Below are 19,121 nucleotides of genomic sequence, written 5' to 3' on the forward strand. Positions count from 1 at the left end.
GGTTTTCCAGAACATTATCACACATGGATGAATTCTGAGGTGGACCTTTTAAAGGAGACTCTTAGTGATTCAGTGACAGTCTGTTAGCTATGGATGAATGAAAACCCAAACTCCTGAGCCACATAATAAAGAAGCAGCTCTGTTAGGCCGCTGAAGGGAAGGACCACTGCAAACTAACTCAGAGCTCCCATTCAGTGAATGGTTTGATTAAAATGATAAGGATCATGTTCTTTGACGGTCCTAGTCAGCAGATCTTAACATGTCCACTTGTTAAACAACACTAAAAGTAGTGTCCACCCTCCGGGACGATGCCAGAAAATTCAAGAATCGGCGACTGCATGCTGTAACCTGGCACCTTACCTTTACCTTTATGGACACGCCTGTGCTGTAATCACCTGAGCTTAAATGTGTTGTTGACATTTGTGTTATTGTCTTGATACTTATCAGAGTGTATGATTGAATTATGCTGTTTATGGGCATCATTTTACAAAGAGCTTTGTGTCCTGTTAAGTAGTTTTTCTAAATAGAAACATCCGCATGCTTTAAAATACCTGAAGTGTCACACTAATCTGTATTCACAGGTTTTTCTCTTTGCTGTACCCCTGCTGCATTTCAAGCTTTGTTTTCTTACCCGACGAGTGTACATGTTCTGTCCAGTCCTGGGACATTGTGTCTTACACAGCAATATATTGTTTAAAATGTCAACCTTTGTCTTGGAAATATGTTTTCTGGTGCAAATATGCATTGTTTTCTACCCAATACGTAGCAATGCCTTTTCATTTCCATGAATTCTAGTTATACCTTTAGCTCTGAAGCCTGAGTGAAGTTTTAAACTGTCGAAACAAGTGGAGTTTATAAAGAAGCATGTTTTGTCCTGCTTGGTTTATTTTACACTCACCTGTGCGGCGTCCTTCAGCCACCCAGCAGCCTCTGAAGGTTAGTCGCCTGCCTGTGTAGTCAAGCAAACCTTTTGCATTCACAAAATGGAAATCTGACATTTGGGAAGTGAAGCCTTCATTGCTGTTTGACGTTTCTCGGGTCCAGGCCTTCATGAAAATACCGTCAGTCCACTCAGGAGACACCAGCATCCATCTAGAACAAAGCAGACAACACAGTCAGTGTTTTCATTTCCAAACCTCCGCCACACATACTCCAGTTTGATTTAAAATATTAAATGGAATCGTTTGAACTGAAACTTGATTCTTTATGTTTAATAAGTGTTTTCTTGCCATATTTTTCCTTGGTCCTAACCGTTCCTGCAGTAATATTAATAGGTGCCCATATGCCACAGAAATTGGTCATTGAAACATGTCAGTACAAGAAAGTAAACATGGACAAACCAGGAGGATCGTTTGAGCCACAGAAGAGAAATGCAGGGGTTACTTCTACAGACGGGTGCTACTGCATCAAAAGTTTAACTGAGCATCATAACATTAGATTTTTCTTAGTAGTTGGAAAAAACAATTATGTTATAAAACATTATGTCTGGTTAAAGTGTGTGTGAACTTTAAGGATGTGGGATTGTTACATGTGTGAATTTTCTGTTGCAACTTATTACCTGGAAGAGTTTTTCTAAGTAAGACTGATGACAACAGAAATGTTGACAGAACTGCCATTTCTTTTGGTGCTGGGAAGAGTCGAACGCTATAGTCCCCTCATCCTTTCTTCAGGCTGTTCACATTTCGGTGATTCAAGACAAAGTAAAGGAAGCGAGGTACTGCAATTTATTATTATCCCATTCTTACAGAATCTCAGCTGGAGACATTCTAGTGCTACGGCTGGTATGTGTGATGTGTGCACGCTTCTTGTCGGGCATATTTGTCATAGCAGGAACACTGTCATAGTGTAAAGGAAGAAAAGCTCCAGTCTTAATAGAAATCCAGTCCAGCTCATTTGTAGTACATTGGTTTGTGTTCTGATATCAACTGTGAAGCCTACCCACCATCAGCGTTCCCTATATGTTAATGTTAAATGTGCACAAACTCATTTCCTCTCAGGACATTTCCAAAAGCAGTTTGGCTGTCTCCTGCACTACTACCTGCTTGTTGTTTTTTATTGAATCATAGCCGTGACGGTAACTTCCTGAGTTGACATTATGGGACGTTTCATCCTTCATCCAAGCATCTTCTTCAGTCTTATAAACAGTACATTTGCATAATGACTGAAACTAACACATCTGACCAACACGCTGTGAGGTCAGGTTCTTGATTATTAATATGCAAATTCTCATGACCATTGATCAACAACCACTGATCAAAGCTCATTGATCAATGTCCATGAGTCCCATGCTCAGAGAGTGTACGATGGTGACAGATGTACCCTTAGGCCCCTCCTCCATCCAGAGATGTTTTTCCCTTTTCACGTAAATGGCTGGACAGACCAGAAAATGTTGCCCACAGTGAATACTGATTGACTTCCTTTGTTAATGTAGGTGTTAGTACAGTATAATGGAAAGCCTTTGCCTTGCATTATCCAGCATACTGTATTTCAAAGTTTTCAGAGTGCATGGATGTGATCCTCAAGTACATCGTTTCTTATTTTAGTACTTACACTGCGGAGTGCGATAGTCCAAAATTCCAGTGTTTTAACATCTGCCTTTAATCAAATAATTTACAGTTCATAGTTTTTTGTTCTGTTTTATTCATTAAAATTTTAAATGAAGTCTCTAAAGATTTGAGCAGCAAGTAAATGAATGATGACTGTTGCAGCAAATCTCCCACAACTTGTTAAGAGAGTTTCTCAACAACTCCAGCTTGAAGAGGTAAGTGTTTTTCTTCTCGTGCATAACTGAGGAATGACTTTATTGCTGAATAAGTGCCATAGGAATGGTTCTGACCGCAGATTTAGTCTGCTCGTGGCAGAGACGGAAAGTCATGAGTCAACGCTGAGTCGTATTGCTATTTATTCCTTAGAGACTGAATATGTGTGCTGCTGACTGGAGCAGCTGCCAGTGTATGCTGCTACCCTCCTACTGCTGCTGTAGGACTGATGCAGGTGGTTGATCCTGAGCGTGTCCATTGAGAATTAAGCTTTGTGACAAAAAGAGTTGGTGGTGGTACTTTGGCTAACCGCTTCATGAGGAAACAATCTGACAATCAGTCAAAATGTTTTTCAGCAAAGGTGTGACCATGTTGTTCTATAACCCTTTAAGCCTAATCCTACTTTAGTTACTTTAGTCTTAATTTCCTCATTCGATCTCTTAAATCCAAATGTAGGAGTGGACTTAATGTGCTGAACGCAGTGTTTCATGAACTGTTATGTTTCCAATAGAAAAGTGAGTCACGTTTTGTCTGGAATTCCAGTTTGCTTGGCTAAGTGATGACACTCCAACCACACCGAAGGAAGCCAATGGCAAACAAATGAACATGCTAAGCTGCAAGTTATTGGCTTGAGTTGCGAGAAATACTAAAACTAACTTAAGTCTCTAACATTTCCTATTTTTCCTAAACTGAAATTAAGGACAAACAAAAGCCTCTAGCTAAAAGAGAAAAAGGCTTCCAGCAAAAGGCTTCTTGCTCCTGTGTCTGAATATTCACACATAAAATTTAAATGATGTTTACAAAAAAGTTTGAGTCTTGCAGTCACACTGCTAGTAAGTGATGGGATGCACTGTCCCAAGGCTTTGCAGCATGTATTGAGAAATTCAGGAGGTCTTTTATGAAGCCTGTATCGAGGCATGCTTCTTTAAGGGTGACATCACTGATGACATCTGAAGCCTCACTGGTTCAGAAAGGGGTTTAATAATTGGCCTATTATTAAACTGTGGGAGACTCCTACATCCTAAGTATCATGTGAAAAGGTTTTAGAAAGGTTGTTTTACCAAAAAGAGAAACTCAGTCCAAGCGCCGAGGAAAAAGTATTATTTCTTAACAAAACGAGAGCCAGAGATTAATAACAAGTGCGATTCAGTGCAGAGAGGTCTATTAATACATAGTGGCACCCAGTGCATCATGGGAATCCCCCAGCAGCCTACACCTATTGCAGCATAACTAAGGGAGGATTCAGGGTCAGCTGGTCCAGCTCTAACTATATGCTTTAGCAAAAAGGAAAGTTTGAAGCCTAATCTTGAAAGTAGAGATAGTGTCTGTCTCCTGAATCCAAACTGGAAGCTGGTTCCACAGAAGAGGGGCCTGAAAACTGAAGGCTCTGCCTCCCATTCTACTTTTAAATACTCTAGGAACAACAAGTAGGCCTGCAGAGCGAGAGCGAAGTGCTCTAATAGGGTGATATGGTACTACAAGGTCATTAAGATAAGATGGGGCCTGATTATTTAAGACCTTGTATGTGAGGAGCAGGATTTTGAATTCTGGATTTAACAGGAAGCCAAAACAGGAGAAATATGCTCTCTCTTTCTAGTCCCTGTCAGGACTCTTGCTGCAGCATTTTGGATTAGCTGAAGGCTTTTCAGGGAGTTTTTAGGACTTCCTGATAATAATGAATTGCAGTTGTCCAGCCTGGAAGTAATAAATGCATGAACTAGTTTTTCAGCGTCACTCTGAGACAGGATATTTCTAACTTTAGAGATGTTGCACAAATGGAAGAACGCAGTCTTACATATTTGTTTAATATGTGCTTTGAAGGACATGTCCTGGTCAAAAATGACTCCAAGGTTCCTCACAGTGTTACTGGAGGCCAAGGTAATGCCATCCAGAGTAAGAATCTGATTAGATACCATATTTCTAAGCTTTTCAGGGCCGAGTACAATAACCTCAGTTTTATCTGAATTAAGAAGCAGAAAGTTAGCGGCCATCCAGGTCTTTATGTCTTTAAGACATTCCTGCAGTTTAACTCATTGGTGTGTGTTATCTGGCTTCATGGACAGATAGAGCTGGGTGTCATCTGCATAGCAGTGTAAATGTATGCTATGTCTTCTAATGATGCTGCCTAAGGGAAGCATGTATAATGTAAACAGAATTGGTCCTAGCACTGAACCCTGTGGAACTCCATGATTAACCTCAGTGTGTGAAGAGGACTCTCCATTTACATGCACAAACTGGAGTCTATTAGATAGATATGATACAAACCACTGCAGTGCAGTACCTGTAATACCTACAGCATGTTCTAATCGCTCTAATAGGATATTATGGTCGACAGTATCGAACGCTGCACTGAGGTCTAGCAGGACAAGCACAGAGATGAGTCCACTGTCAGAGGCCATAAGAAGATCATTTGTAACCTTCACTAAAGCTGTTTCTGTGCTGTGATGAGCTCTGAAACCTGACTGAAACTCTTCAAATAAACCTCTGCAGATGATCTGTTAGCTGTTTGACAACTACTCTTTCAAGGATGTTTGATATGAAAGGAAGGTTGGAGATTGGCCTATAATTAGCTAAGACTGCTGGGTCTAGAGATGCTTTTTGAGTAAAGGTGTAACTACAGCCAGCTTGAAGGCCTGTGGTACATAGCCGATCATTAGAGATAGGTTGATCATATTTAAGATCGAAGAATTAATTAATGGCAGGACTTCTTTGAGCAGTTTTGTAGGAATGGGGTCTAAAAGACACGTTGATGGTTTTGAGGAAGTAATTATTGAAGTTAACTCAGAAAGAGCAATTAGAGAAAAAGAGTCTAACTTAACATCAATGGTACTAAGAGTAGCTGTAGATAATATTACATCTGTGGGATGATTATTGGTAATTTTTTCTCTAATGATAAAAATGTTATTTGTGCAGAAGTTCATGAAGTCATTACTAGTTAACGTTAAAGGGATGGTTGGCTCAACAGAGCTCTGACTGTTTGTCAGCCTGGCTACAGAGCTGAAGAGAAACCTGGGGTTGTTCTTATTTTCTTCAATCAGTGATGAATAGTAAGATGTTCTGGCTTTGCGGAGGGCTTTCTTATAAAGCAGCAAACTATTTCTCCAGGCTAAATGATGATCCTCTAAATTTGTGACTCCAGCTTACGAGTCGTCTGCTTTAGGGTACATGTTTGAGAATTATACCACGGAGTCAGGTACTTCTGATTAGAGACCTTAGTTTTCACAGGAGCTACAGTATCCAGAGTAATTCATTCAATTTTAGGGTGAAGGCTTGAGTCAGGGTCAGGGTGAGGTTCAGGCAGGGACCTATGATGGGTAGGGTGAGGATAAGTCTCCAGGAAATGAAAGTAAGTTAATGTAATGTCTCCAAAAGTGATGGAAACACAACGTGCGTGTGTGCGTGTGCGCGTGCATGTGTGCGTGTGTGTGTGTGTGTGTGCGTGCATGGGGTTATGGTCAAATGTTGGTGTTTTATTGTTCTGTGAAATGTTTACATTGTTTTTTGTTGTTTATTTGTTCATCCTTGTTGTACTAATACAACTTATTATAGAATAACTTGGTGTTTTACTACTCTTGTCACACAGTGTTGCCTTGAAGCAACAAACCAATATCTGTTTTGGGGGGGTCAAATATTATGATTGATATATTATTAGGAACCCTAAAGCTCCCCCAAAATAGGGAGAAATATTTTTTTTCCCCAAAAATGAAAAGGTCATGCAGTAGAGGGTTACTTTTCTTTAAGCAGGCGTGCTGGGGTCCCCCATTTCCTTCATGCTGGTGAACTTTTTACCAAATTTTTTCATCAAAGCTTCTCCATCACTGACAGGGATTGTTTGGGTGTTCACACTCATCTCCATAAACCCTAAAATATGAGTCTCACTTTGCTCACTCCATTGCCAGGAGTCTCTCCATATTCCACAAAAGTCTATGCAAACATGTAACATATCCCATATTCATATAAATATTATTGATATTATAACAAAAGCTGTCACCAACACAATTGTCCCAAATGCTTTTTTTAAACAGGATTTTCAACTAGAGGATTTCCCGATTCGACCGTGTCCCTCGGGGTGTCCTGTGGGAGGTGCTACGGGAGTATGGGGTGTCTGGCCCATTGCTACGGGCCATTCGATCCCTATACAACCGTTGCAAGAGCTTGGTTCGCATTGCTGGCAATAAGTCAGACTCGTTCCCGGTGGGTGATGGGCTCCGCCAGGGCTGCCCTTTGTCTCCGGTTCTGTTCATAATTTTTATGGACAGGATTTCACTTTGGTGGCCTCAGAATCTCATCTCTGATTTTTGCGGATGATGTGGTTCTGTTGGCTTCATCGGGTGAGGGCCTCCAGCTCGCACTGGAACGGTTCGCAGCCGAGTGTGAAGCAGCGGGAATGAGGATCAGCACCTCCAAATCTGAGGCCATGGTTCTCAGCCGGAAAAGGGTGGAGTGCCCACTCCGGGTCGGGGATGAGTTCCTGCCCCAAGTGGAGGAGTTCAAGTATCTCAGGGTCTTGTTCTCGAGTGATGGGAGAAGGGAGCCGGAGATCGACTGACGGATTGGGGCTGCAGCTGCAGTGATGCAGACGCTGCACCGGTCCGTCACCCTGCAGGCCAGGAACACATCCAGACACCACCGCCTAGCTCACTTAGCAACGGCAAGTCAATGAATCGTCCTGATGATTAATATGTCTTCTTTATAAACCAGAATATTCAAAGCTATGTTTGACTGAGTGCAGTGCATCGCTTGGCCTAATTCTGAGTGAAAAATCACAAAAGAATAGTTTCCACTCAGCAGGGACAGTGTTTTGATTTTCATCTTTAAAAGCTCCAGGAATTCAATTCATGCCCCGGTCTGTGAAATCATGAATAGGTTATTCAACATGTCCAGATTCATCACTTATGTGTTATCATGGAGATTTGGTAACGTCACATTCACAGTCTGCTGTTGAAATGCCCGGTCCATCATCACCGACTCATTACTACTCTGTGTGCTTCTGCATTTCTATCCAACAGAGAAGCAACAGGGTGGAGACAAGCTAACATCATTTTGTTGCTCATGTTTTCAGGTTTTGTTCATCAGTTATCTGATGAAGTGTTTTTGTAAAAGGTGGAGAGCGCACTGGGAACATGCAAACTGCATTCAGGACAGAAAAAACTGCCTTACTGTCTTCAGCGAGTCATTTGGTGACATATTGCATTACTTTTAAGAACAGTAGCAAGTAGTGTGTAACACATTTCTGTTACTAAGAACCCCCAACACTGCACATGTGCAGCTTTATAATGACTCCTCTGTACTAATGCTCCTATTCTGACTTTTAGAGAAACGACTAATTCAGAAGTTCGTAGGATAGTTTGTTCTGTCAAGTACTCAAGGGAAATGGAAGAACATGGAATGGATAAAGTTTGTTTATTTGTTTATTTATAAGGAACCCCATTAGCTTCCACAACAGTGGTTGCTAGTCTTCCTGGGGCCCAAACCATCAAATGTCACCGAATAAAATGTTACACAATGAGTTGGATGCAAAATATCCACATAATTTGGCTCTTACTTCCACAATAAGGTTTTACAATTCTGAAAATATAAGCATGTAAATATTAAAAATTATAAAAAACACTCAAACAGAATACACAATTTCCATTACAAATGACATTACCCTCTTACACAGTATTTATCAAAACTCAGAAGGAGGCATTATTTCCTCCTATTATAAAAACCATTAATTGTCCCATTAATAATAGTGTTTCCACGTGCTTGGAAAGAAAACTCTCGCCCAGAATTTGCTGCTTACCGGGGCTGCGGACTTGCTGCGCCCTCTCTCCTTCACCTGGATGCATCCCTCCACAGTTACCATATCTCAGTACAATACACCATCCTTGGGATGTTATTGAAAGGGAATTTTGGGTGACTAGCTGTGGCACAAAACTGAAAGTATGCATTTCTATTTGCTTTTTCATACATATTTGAAAAAATTTAAAGTAATTTGACTGAGAATATGAACAGTTAAATGTGTTTAAAAATAATAGCTATAGTTAACTTGCCATATAGTTAACTAATTCATTGTTCATGGGGATCACAGTTCAGTCCATGTTTTTAAACAAGTTTAAAAAATTGACACGTCAGTTAGATTTTTTTGTGTTTATTATGTATTTATTTACTGGTTACCTCACTGCACATTACAAATGTTCTATCTATGGCACTTGGTGGTGCATAGCCAGGATTTAGGATCACACTCCTCCCTGACACTCACCAGGCCAGGGGGCACAAAACAGACCAATGTAATGTTGGGCAGTACTCAGTATTCAATCATATCTAGAGCCAGAACACTCTAACGTTGAGATTTGAATTCTCCTTATACACAGGCCCCCTGCCCACACATTGTCTTGTGGAGTCAAACTAAAAACTAACTTCTACTATGTTGTTGGCCCTCTTCATGTCACTAAACCAGTTTTAGGTCAAAAAGACTTGGTCTCAACAAGCATTTCAAGGGCTTGTGTGGTATCTGAAAAAAAAGATGTTTTTCCACTCCAGCCTGGTCCTGCGGCGTCCACCTGTTCATCAATGCCAGCAATCAGTGGGAGCTGTATTTTAAGGTCAGCATCACCACTAGTTTGTCTCCACCAGCCTGTCAGTTACCTTATGGTTGTAACTAGACCACATAATAATTCTTTGTTCTTTGTACTGACCTTGTTCTCTTCTCTCTCCAAGCAGCCACACCACGAGTCCATGCCACGCTGAACTACTCTTCTCTTCCGTTAGCTGCTGAGCTCAGCTTAAGGTTGCTCACGCTTCTCTGGATTCATGCCGTCTTTACCTGCCTGTCCTCCTGCCCACCGGCTCTGGTTGCACCTGGAAAACAGGTTGGAATTTGTTTGCATCTGGACATTCACTCAGAAACGCTCCTCGCATACTCAAGTAAACCACTAACCCTGCCAGTGTTACTCTGCTTCTGGTTCCTCTCACTCAGATCAGTAACCGATCTCTCCTCTGTTTCAGTGTCCATCACCTCAGAGACTTGCTGCCACTCTCATAGTCGAACCAGGGCTCCTACAGTCACACCATGTCACTGTATATTGTGTATATACACAGTAAAGTACAGAAAGCTATTCTTGCCTTTGTATTGTGTCTTGCATTTGGGTCCAAGTTGTATTGACACTTTTCAACCAAGACTGTTTAGTTCTTCTTGGAGTGGTTGCCAAAAGGTCATCCTATCACATACTGGAGGGACTTCTTCTTCAAATTCTTGGGTCCAAAACAAACATCTGTGAAAATGTGCTACTTACAACTGACCTATCCATTCTGACAAACATGACTGTTAAACAGATTTGTTACACGTAGGATAATCCGATTGTTCAGTCTGACGTCACTAGCCGTGTCTGGGCCTAAACTCCGCTGCAGGTCCATATATCAAACGATCACTGTGGCATTACTGAGAGTTGAAAAACTGCCTAAAGTCTTTCATCTTTAATAAAATGATCAGCGTTCTGCTCTACCAGGTGTAACAATTGAGTTTAACATCCAGGCATCCATGAAAACGGAATTTATGACATTTAACGGAGTTAGAAGTTAGCAGGAAGTTAGCTCGCTAGCTTCTATCTAAATACAATATAGCATGTCCTGACTGCGGGGTTTTGGAAACAAATTAAACCGTACAGCTCTGCTATCACTTCCAGCATAAATGAAGACAGAAAACTAAACAGCAGTGACGTTTGTAGGGTTACTGAAGTTTGGCTAGCTGGTATATAATGATGTGCTACGTGACCGCTAGCGACACAGCTATGTTAGCATAATATAAACAAGCTAACTTTTTCCCACTCGATAAAAGTTAACGTGAGTGTTCTCGGTGGTCAGGAACAAATGTAATCGCATGGCAGGATGCTGTAAACGGACCAAACTTCAGCCAGGAGAACAACTGAGATAATCCATCCACAATACGAGGTTAGTCATTCATATACTGCTGCATGGGCTGGGCTGTAGTTACATCCTAAGGTTTTAAAAACTGAGCTTAAATAAATGATTAGCGGTAATAAAAGCCGAGGGAGGTCAACAGTGATCACTGACTGTTTTAGGAGCTTTTTGAGATCAAATAGAAGAAAATACAAAACATTAAACATGTTAACAACACAAAAGCCATATTAAACGCAGACTACTTTAGGCCCGGAAGTAGGATTCGTCACGGCATCACTTAACAACTGGATAAATATATTGTGTTTTTTTTATAATGCAATATTTATTTGCTTTTAGAACAATTGTCATTGGAAGCCTAGAGTCATAAAGCAGAAGATGTAGCAGTGGGTCAACAGGAAGACTGATATTTGTCAGTGATGACAATAACTTTATTACCTTGCACAAAAATACTGTGGTTTCGACTGTAGGTCCTGTTGAACATTAGAACTGTTATAAACTGACCAAGGATTCACTGATAAGATTCACCTAGACAACAGTACAAGTACAAGGATATAAAAGCTTTTTTGGTTTTAGCTGATGTTCAGCTGCTGTGTTTAGTCACGTTCATGTAAAGCTACAAAAACAAACACTTTGTTATCCTCATTAAATGTAATTCCACATCTTTCAAATAATCAAAATGCAGACTTCTCAGTGGCCAAGATGTAAAACGCACTTACATGATATTCAGCAGTGCCTTTTATTCTTGACAGTTTTGTCAGCTGCTTCTAAGTGACTACATCACGGGCACCTTCTAGATTTTTGTTTCCTGCCTGAGTATATGAATGTTCATTTTTGACTAATGGAATTGCAGGTGAGTGAGCTATGTCTTGAGGGAAATTCAGACACTGCCCTGTGTCCTTCATTGAGTGGAAGAATTCTCTCATTCATTTGTTTAAAACCACTTCTCCATTCACTCGGTCACTTGACTGAAGAACAGGAACTGACTTAATCTCAATTGCTATCTTAATGCCAGATCACAGTAACTTTGGAATCCATCATCACGTCTATTATGACGTTGTACTGGCCAATAACATCACTAACCAGTTTTTATTAATTGGTCAATTTTTGTCAGATAGCTGTAACAACACCACTTCTTGTCCATAGCAATTGTTGCCTTTTTAGAAACCCTCAGTTTTCTAAAAGAAATAAGAAGACAAAGAGAAAATCCTCAGTCCTTCACTTCAGCTAGAACTAAACTAACCTTTGGGAAGCTTTTCCACAGCTTTAAAACACGAAGCAGCTCTCAAAAATGTCATTTTGAAAATTATGAGCTGTTCTAATCACTGAACCCTTTTCTCTGGAGATACAGCCCTCTGCTGATAGAAACAAATGGGTCTGGCTGAATTCCACATCCACAGCTGAGGAAACAGAGACGCTGGCTTTTGCCCAAGGGAGTAGATGCAGACGTGCCTTGAAATTAGACTCCCTGATCCTAATGTAATTATATAGCCTGGTTTATCACTGTGATCTGGTTATATGTGACTAATGTATTGGGGTCACAAAGACAACAAAAAAACTGTACAACATGAAAATCCAACAGACCAACAATTCTTGTCTTGTCTGACAGGAAGCATTTGGCTTGTCTGTGTGGGCAGCTGCAAATTTAAAGATGTTTTTGGAGCAGTTGATTCTTTCATAGTTGGCCCTGTCTCACTCGATGGCTGTTACGTCACCACGGTGGGGGCTAAGGCAGGGGGGAGACAGCAACACAACCAAAATTAATGAAAGAGAGGGACAACAGAAAGATGAATAGTCAGGCAGTTTCTATTTATCGTTTACCATGCCTTGACAATAATGAACCTAGCAAAAGAAAAAGGTGGGGGAGGAGGACTAGGGGCTCGAGCCAAATCAAAGAAATGAATACAGCACAAAGAGCTTCCTTAAAGTCTAAACCAATACGCAAAAGGCCTGCTGGGCTGCTCGACAAAAAAGCTCATAAACATACAAAAGTGGCATCAACTACATAATCTAGTGGTTTTAACAACTGTAACTCTGTTGCAGGTATATGGGCTACCCAAACTTACCTGTCCAGCCTCCCACCACAACACTCTGTTCACACACACAGAAACCTACAAACAAAAGTTCAGAGACCGTCAGAAGCAGCCCAGCTGTCCATGGAGGTGTCCTTTTATAATGATCCCTGACGAGCAATTGGTCTACTGTGCCCAGATCAGCCAACAGACACTTGCCAATTAACTCTGAATTGGTATATAGGTTGAGGCTTGACACCTGAAAGACAAGAGCAGCCACTTATGGTGGCATGTTACACCCCCACCCATTAGGAGCCAAGCTCAGGATTTGGTAACATGTTCAAGTAGCACGGGAGAGTGTCTGCTACAATGTTCTCTGATCTCTTTTTGTGATGGATGTCGAGAACATGGTTCTGAATAATCAGTGACCAATGCATACGTCGCTGGTTATGATTATACATCCTAGAGAGTAACACCAAAGGGTTGTGATCTGTGAAGACTTGACCCTATATAAACTTCAAAATGCTGCAAGGCCCACAACAAAGCAAGCATCTCCTTTTTAATAGTAGAATGCTTGAGCTAATGTTTATCAAACTTGCAAGCGAAGTAACTCACAGGATGGTCAATGCCCTGATTATCCTCCTGCAGAAGCACTGCTCCTGCCCCAACTGTGCTGGCATCTATTTCCAGTTTGAATGGTAAAGAGAAGTTAGGAGCAGACAAGAGACACAGGTCTCTGAGTGTCCAGCTTTCAGAGGCTACCTGAGGACTCATGTGAGAGAAAATCTGCTCACACAGATATTAGAGCCAAATACTGTCAATAAGGCCTCTGCTATGTTCTGAAGACAGTTAAACTTTCAGGTAGTGACGTCCAGCAGGCGAACATGCAGCTCCATGAACACGCACAGCTGTGGATTCCAGCTGCGTTCGTAGTTCTGCAAACTTTGACCCCACAGAGTCGAGCTTTTCAGTTCAGTCAGCTGCATTTCGATCTCACATTAACTGGCATTAACTCAGCCAGTTAATGTGAGACAAACCAGCTGATCATTAAAGCTTTCTGATTTGATCAGAAAGTAAAACATTGGTCCATAAACCTGAAAGTCTCAAAAACACATTGTGAATTGTCTCGAGTCTACGGATGTATCTGTGTATCTCCGCGGTGCTGATGCTGCGCTGAGCAGACAGCTGCTGAAGCTTTTGAAGTGTCAGAATATGGAAATTTCAACATCGCTTGATAAAACTGCCAGCTAGCAACGTCCCTCTCACCAGTAGCTAAGTTATTTTTAGCCAATTACAAGTTGAATCTGGTAGTTGGGGTTGTTAGCTAAGATACTGTCATTAAGAAGCGGCACAACTATGCAAGCTAGTTTGCAATGCACAACGCTGGCGCGGCCATTTATTTTTTAATGCACCTGCTCAGATTAACTCACTGCGTGTCGTGCGCAGGGCTGGACTGGGACAAAAAAAAATCGTCCCGGGCATTTTGACTAGAGACCGGCCCCCCAGGTATTAAAGCCATAAAGCCTTTGAATGAAAATGCTGTTGTGACAGTGATGTACAGTCTTGTTGGTATATGTATGATTTCTATACATTTTATGTCAGATAAAAACTTTGGTTGTAAGATTCAGATAATTATTTAATAACAGCCAGACATTTTAAATGAGAATAAGAAAGAAAAGTATTTCTTTGTGCCCCCCTCTCCCTGTTAATGCCCTACCTGGCCCCCTGGCAACACTTTGCTAGACCCGCCCCTGCACAGTTACCAGCTGTCAGCTACATAAAAAAGGATCCTGGTGTTATTTGTCTCTCAGAAACAGTTCATAACTTCCCTTCAACTCATTCATGTCACCTAAAAGGTAAACCTGTTTCTCCATCACAGCTCTGATGATCCAGTAAGGACATCTCCTGGTTTCATCTTCATGTTTCCCTCTCACCACATATCCAAACCCACATCATGACCAGCAGCTTTACAGCTGTGGCTCCAGCAAACATCAGCTGATACTAGAAATTAATATTAAATAAATTCCAACAACAGCTGATCAAGCTTAAACGTGCTGCTGTTGTTTAGCGCGACATCCGCTGGTTTCCTCTTTCTGGCGCAAAGTGAGCGATAAACAAACAAGAGAGACGATCAGCTGATCATTGATCAGTTTCATGATTGAAGTAGAAACAGGAGAGGGAGGGGGGAGAATGAAAGAAGAAGAGGCAGCTGTGCAGCAAAGACACAGAATAACTCCAGCTTTGTGTCTTTTCCATTGTAGCTGAATTACGGGACAAACTGTTCCTTTTCACTTCAATACGAAACGCGTAATAATTTCTCTGAATGCGGGACGATTTCATTTTTTTACGGGACAGTTGGCAACTCTACTAACTAACCTTATGAACAAAATAAAGTTCACTATCAGTAACATCATAGCACCCACCCAGCTGTATAGAAACTCCGTCATGCTAGCTAGTAGCAGTACGAGTTATTGTAACTGACTGTAAAAAGTCAGCACAACGAAAATAAACTCCACCTAAACTTGGTTTATATCTGACCCAGATAGACTGCAGCTCATAACTTCTTACCTGAAGTTCAGTTCACCTGATACTCGGACCGGCGGCCGCCTCGAGTCTCTCCTCCTGTCTCCCCTTCCCTCATCCACCTGCTGGCCTCTGTGGAAGCTCCACCATAGCCACCACCAAACAACTGAGTTATTTTTACACATCGACCAGTATCTGGCCAATCCACCACCTCTCATTGTTTATACCGTTAGAAGAAAAAAAAAATCATCAGTTAACCCTTCGCGTGCCAGCTGTGGCACACGTGCCCAGGGTGGCCGACCCCTGGTATAGACCATTGTCAGTCAATCTCCTGCCGTGTCGCCTGTACAGTACAGAACGCGTTTAGCTTGTCAAATTTATATAAATCTGCGATCACGAGCAGTGTGACTCTGAAGTGCTGCACTGTATGTTTGCAAGTTTTCTCCCCAACAAACACAAAAATGTTGATGAAACGGTTTGCACCGTCGAGCCTTTGTTTTCATTCTATAATACTGGACTTATTTTTCTACGAAGGTTTGAACTTTGAGAGTTTAAACAAGAGAGAAAAGTGAAAATGTTCATGCCTGTCTGAGAAAAGTGTGTAGTGAGGGGTTTTACAGCATTAAAACATCTATAATAATTGTAAAAAATAAAGTTGGCTACTTCGCGGATTTCACCTATCGTGGATTATTTTTGGAACGTAACTCCTGCGATAAACGAGGGACCGCTGTAATATCGAATTACCTAGTCCAGCACTTTGAGGCTCAGCACCCCGTAACACCAACCCATCTTCATCAGGGAAAATTTCACCTTGGAAACAGAAGCCATCAGTGATGTAGCCACCTGTTCTTGGGCCATACAGCTTCATCATGTTGACATGACAGGGCGTCTACGATCTAGGGTCCGAATTATGTAGTTGGTCTTGCTGTGCTTTTTGTCTACAACTTAAGGACTAGAAAATTTAACAGAAGGAGCTGAGCCAGACACAGGAAGGAGAAGGACCACTTTGTCACCTGGCTGGAATGAACGGTCAACAGCCCTCTGGTCAAAGTGTCTCTTCGTCTTTGCTTGTGAAGTTGGTAGTGCATTCCTTGTTAGGGAATAAGCTCTCTTTAACCTGTCATTTAGCATTTTGACAGACTCTGGGAGGATTTTGGTGTTGTTAACCGGAGTAGCCAGCCTATCTTTAAGAACTTAGCTTCATGACAGGCAAATAACACAAGGGGAACACTTTCGTCCCAGTCCCGCTGAGAACTGTAACAGTGTTTCCACAACATGGACTGATCAAGTCTGATCAAACCTTTTTAGCGCCCCCTGACGCTCAGGACGGTAAGGACTAGGGGTTATGTGCTCAATGCCTAATGTTTTAAGGGCCTGGTCAAACACTCAACTTAAAGTTGGTGCCTTGGTCACTGACCAATGGTCAGTTTGCACAGCTTTAGGCAGACCAAAGGTTGAAAAGAATCTCACCAGAGCTTTGACAACAATCTGAGCCGTAATCCTCCGTAGTGGGATTGCCTCAGGAAACCTGGTGGAAGCACACATAACTGTCAACAGAAACTGAAATCCAGTTTTAGGTATGTAACGGAGGGAAGGTGATTCTATTTCCACAGTGTTTTTTCTAAAGGAAGGAAACCTTCCTCCAAACGGACAGAGCAGTGGAGCCGCCAAGGGAAAGCACATGATTAAAAAACTGTATAATTAAAATATAATTTATTATATTTAAATAGTTAAAAATGTAAAATGAATTAAAACAACCTTGGCCAAGGGGTAACACAATAAAAATCAATAAAACACAACATTAAAAGTCCAGTGGCATCCGCCACGGTATAAAAGTCACAAAGAACTAAGAAATCCAGCGAAGTGATATAAAAGGGAAACCCAGCGGAGTCCTCGCCTTCCTCCCCGCGTTCCGCGTCCCGGTACGCTGAAGAAAGGGAGGGAGCGGCAGTCACTATTCTTTTCGGCAGTTTTCATTCGTAAAAAGGGGATAAGTCGAAGACTTACCCCGGGTGGGCAGAGCTCTCAACTCCGCCCGCCGCTTCTTTAAAACTGCAAATCGGCACCAGCTGTCTCGCCGCCTCTGCTCTCCCGCAGTGCACAAGCTGGGCTCTTGTTGCTACTGCCGTCCAACTGTTCGCTCCGCGTCCCTAGTCGCTGGTGCTGTATCGTGCCCTGGAATGCCAAGCTCCAACCCGTCTTATGTGTCTCAGGCCTCATCTCCTAAGCCTCCGTGTCACTTCAGGCTCTCGTGGGTTCCCGTGACACTCATGGGTGCCTTCATGCTTCGGTCCTCTCTTGCCTCTCGGTCGAACTGCTTCCTGTGGTCTGCCAGGCCCTCTTATTGGCCTCTCTGGGATCTCTCGCAGGTGTGATCCGTTTATTATCAGGTAGGGGCGGAGTCTTTCCAGGACAAGTCAACAAATAAATACCATTAAAACATGCAGTAAAACTCATAAAAATAACCCAATGTACAATATTAAAACATTAAAAAGATAAAACACAACAAAAACATGCACAGTAAAAAAACTTAGATAACTTGTCCCTTTCCACCCCGTGACAGGTAAAGGTCCCACACAGTCAACAATCACTCTTTGAAATGGCTCCTCTGCTACTGGGACAGGACCGAGGGGAGCCAGAGGGATTCTTTGGTTTGTCAGTTTGTTTTGTCATGTATGGCAGTAACAAATGACATCCAATTTTAGACCTGGCCAGAAGAAATGTTTTGTAAGTGCCGAGGGGATCTGACCTCTTAAAGGAATCAGCCAAGTCAGGGTCACACTTTTCTGACTGGGTAAGTACAGAGGCTGGTCTTGAGCCGAGGTAGACTCCAGACTCGGGTTGGGTCTGTCTAATACTTCAGGAACGGACATGCCTTTGCCTCCAGCACAGTCATTACCTAGGATGAAGTTAATACCTTTGAAAGGCAATGCAAAATGTGGAGATCCCAGTTCTACTCCCTGGACAATGACACTTGATTGACAGAATGACTCTTCAGAAAATGGTAAGATCACTTCTCTAATGACGGACTGAGAGGCCCCGTGTCTCTCAGTATTTTCACCAGTTGCTGATCTTTTGGATTCCCAGTCAGTGAAATTACTCCCTTTTAGGATGAAGGGCTTTAATCAGTCCCACCCCTTCTGGTTGTGAGGAGGGTTGCTGTTTATGCTTTAATGCCAGACACTCTGCAATGAGATGATCCTTTTTATGGCAGTAGAAGCATTAACGCTCACCATGTGGAGGTGAGGGTAGTCTTACTGGCCTAGAGGAGGGGCAACTAGACTCAAGCTGTGCAGGATACAACGGTGCAGGTTTGCCTGGACGAGAAAAAGGGGTAAACACATTTTTATCTGTTAACAGAAACTCATCGGCTACCACAGCTGCTTTTGACATTGACATCACCTTCTGTTCGTTTGAGAACGTTATTACTCCATCAGGTAAAGAATTCTTAAAGTCCTCCAATAGCATTAACTCACAAAGGGACTAATCATCACTAACTCTGTTAGTAGGACACCATTTATCAAAAAGAGCCCCGTTTTCATGTGCAAACTCAGCATATGTTTGACTGCTGGACTTCTTGTGATTTCTACATTTCTGCCTGTAGGCCTCAGGTACAAGTTCATGCATGTAAAATTGTTTCTTTCAGCACTTCAAATTGCATTTACGCTCATGCTTATTTTAAGCTTATGTTTACTTTATATTTTGTAAAGCATGTATTGCTCAACAGTCACTTACTCATCTATTTATCCTTATGTGTTTGTCACACCATCCTTGGACAAAAGGCAATAAAAGGAAAGTCCAGTTATACACTTGTTCAGTATATAGCACAGAGTTTTATGAAGAAGCACTATACAGATAAAGTGATACATTTACCTATTTACAAATAGGTCACGAGATCCAAGGTCTGGGTGGATTGGTCCTGCAGTAT

At 41.9% G+C, this 19,121-nt stretch overlaps 1 long non-coding RNA gene across 1 annotated transcript; it reads left to right on the forward strand.

Annotated features, from left to right (window-relative positions):
- The first annotated feature begins 2,372 nt into the window (after positions 1 to 2,372).
- On the forward strand, positions 2,373 to 9,818 carry LOC309700097. Its single transcript, XR_014274577.1, has 5 exons — positions 2,373 to 2,427; positions 2,709 to 2,761; positions 9,285 to 9,346; positions 9,465 to 9,613; positions 9,750 to 9,818. It is a non-coding gene; the product is annotated as an uncharacterized lncRNA (long non-coding RNA).
- The last annotated feature ends 9,303 nt before the right edge of the window (positions 9,819 to 19,121 follow it).

This window comes from Aulonocara stuartgranti (genome assembly GCF_965226115.1).
Source record: "Aulonocara stuartgranti genome assembly, chromosome: 23".
NCBI classification, from domain to species: Eukaryota; Metazoa; Chordata; class Actinopteri; order Cichliformes; family Cichlidae; genus Aulonocara; species Aulonocara stuartgranti.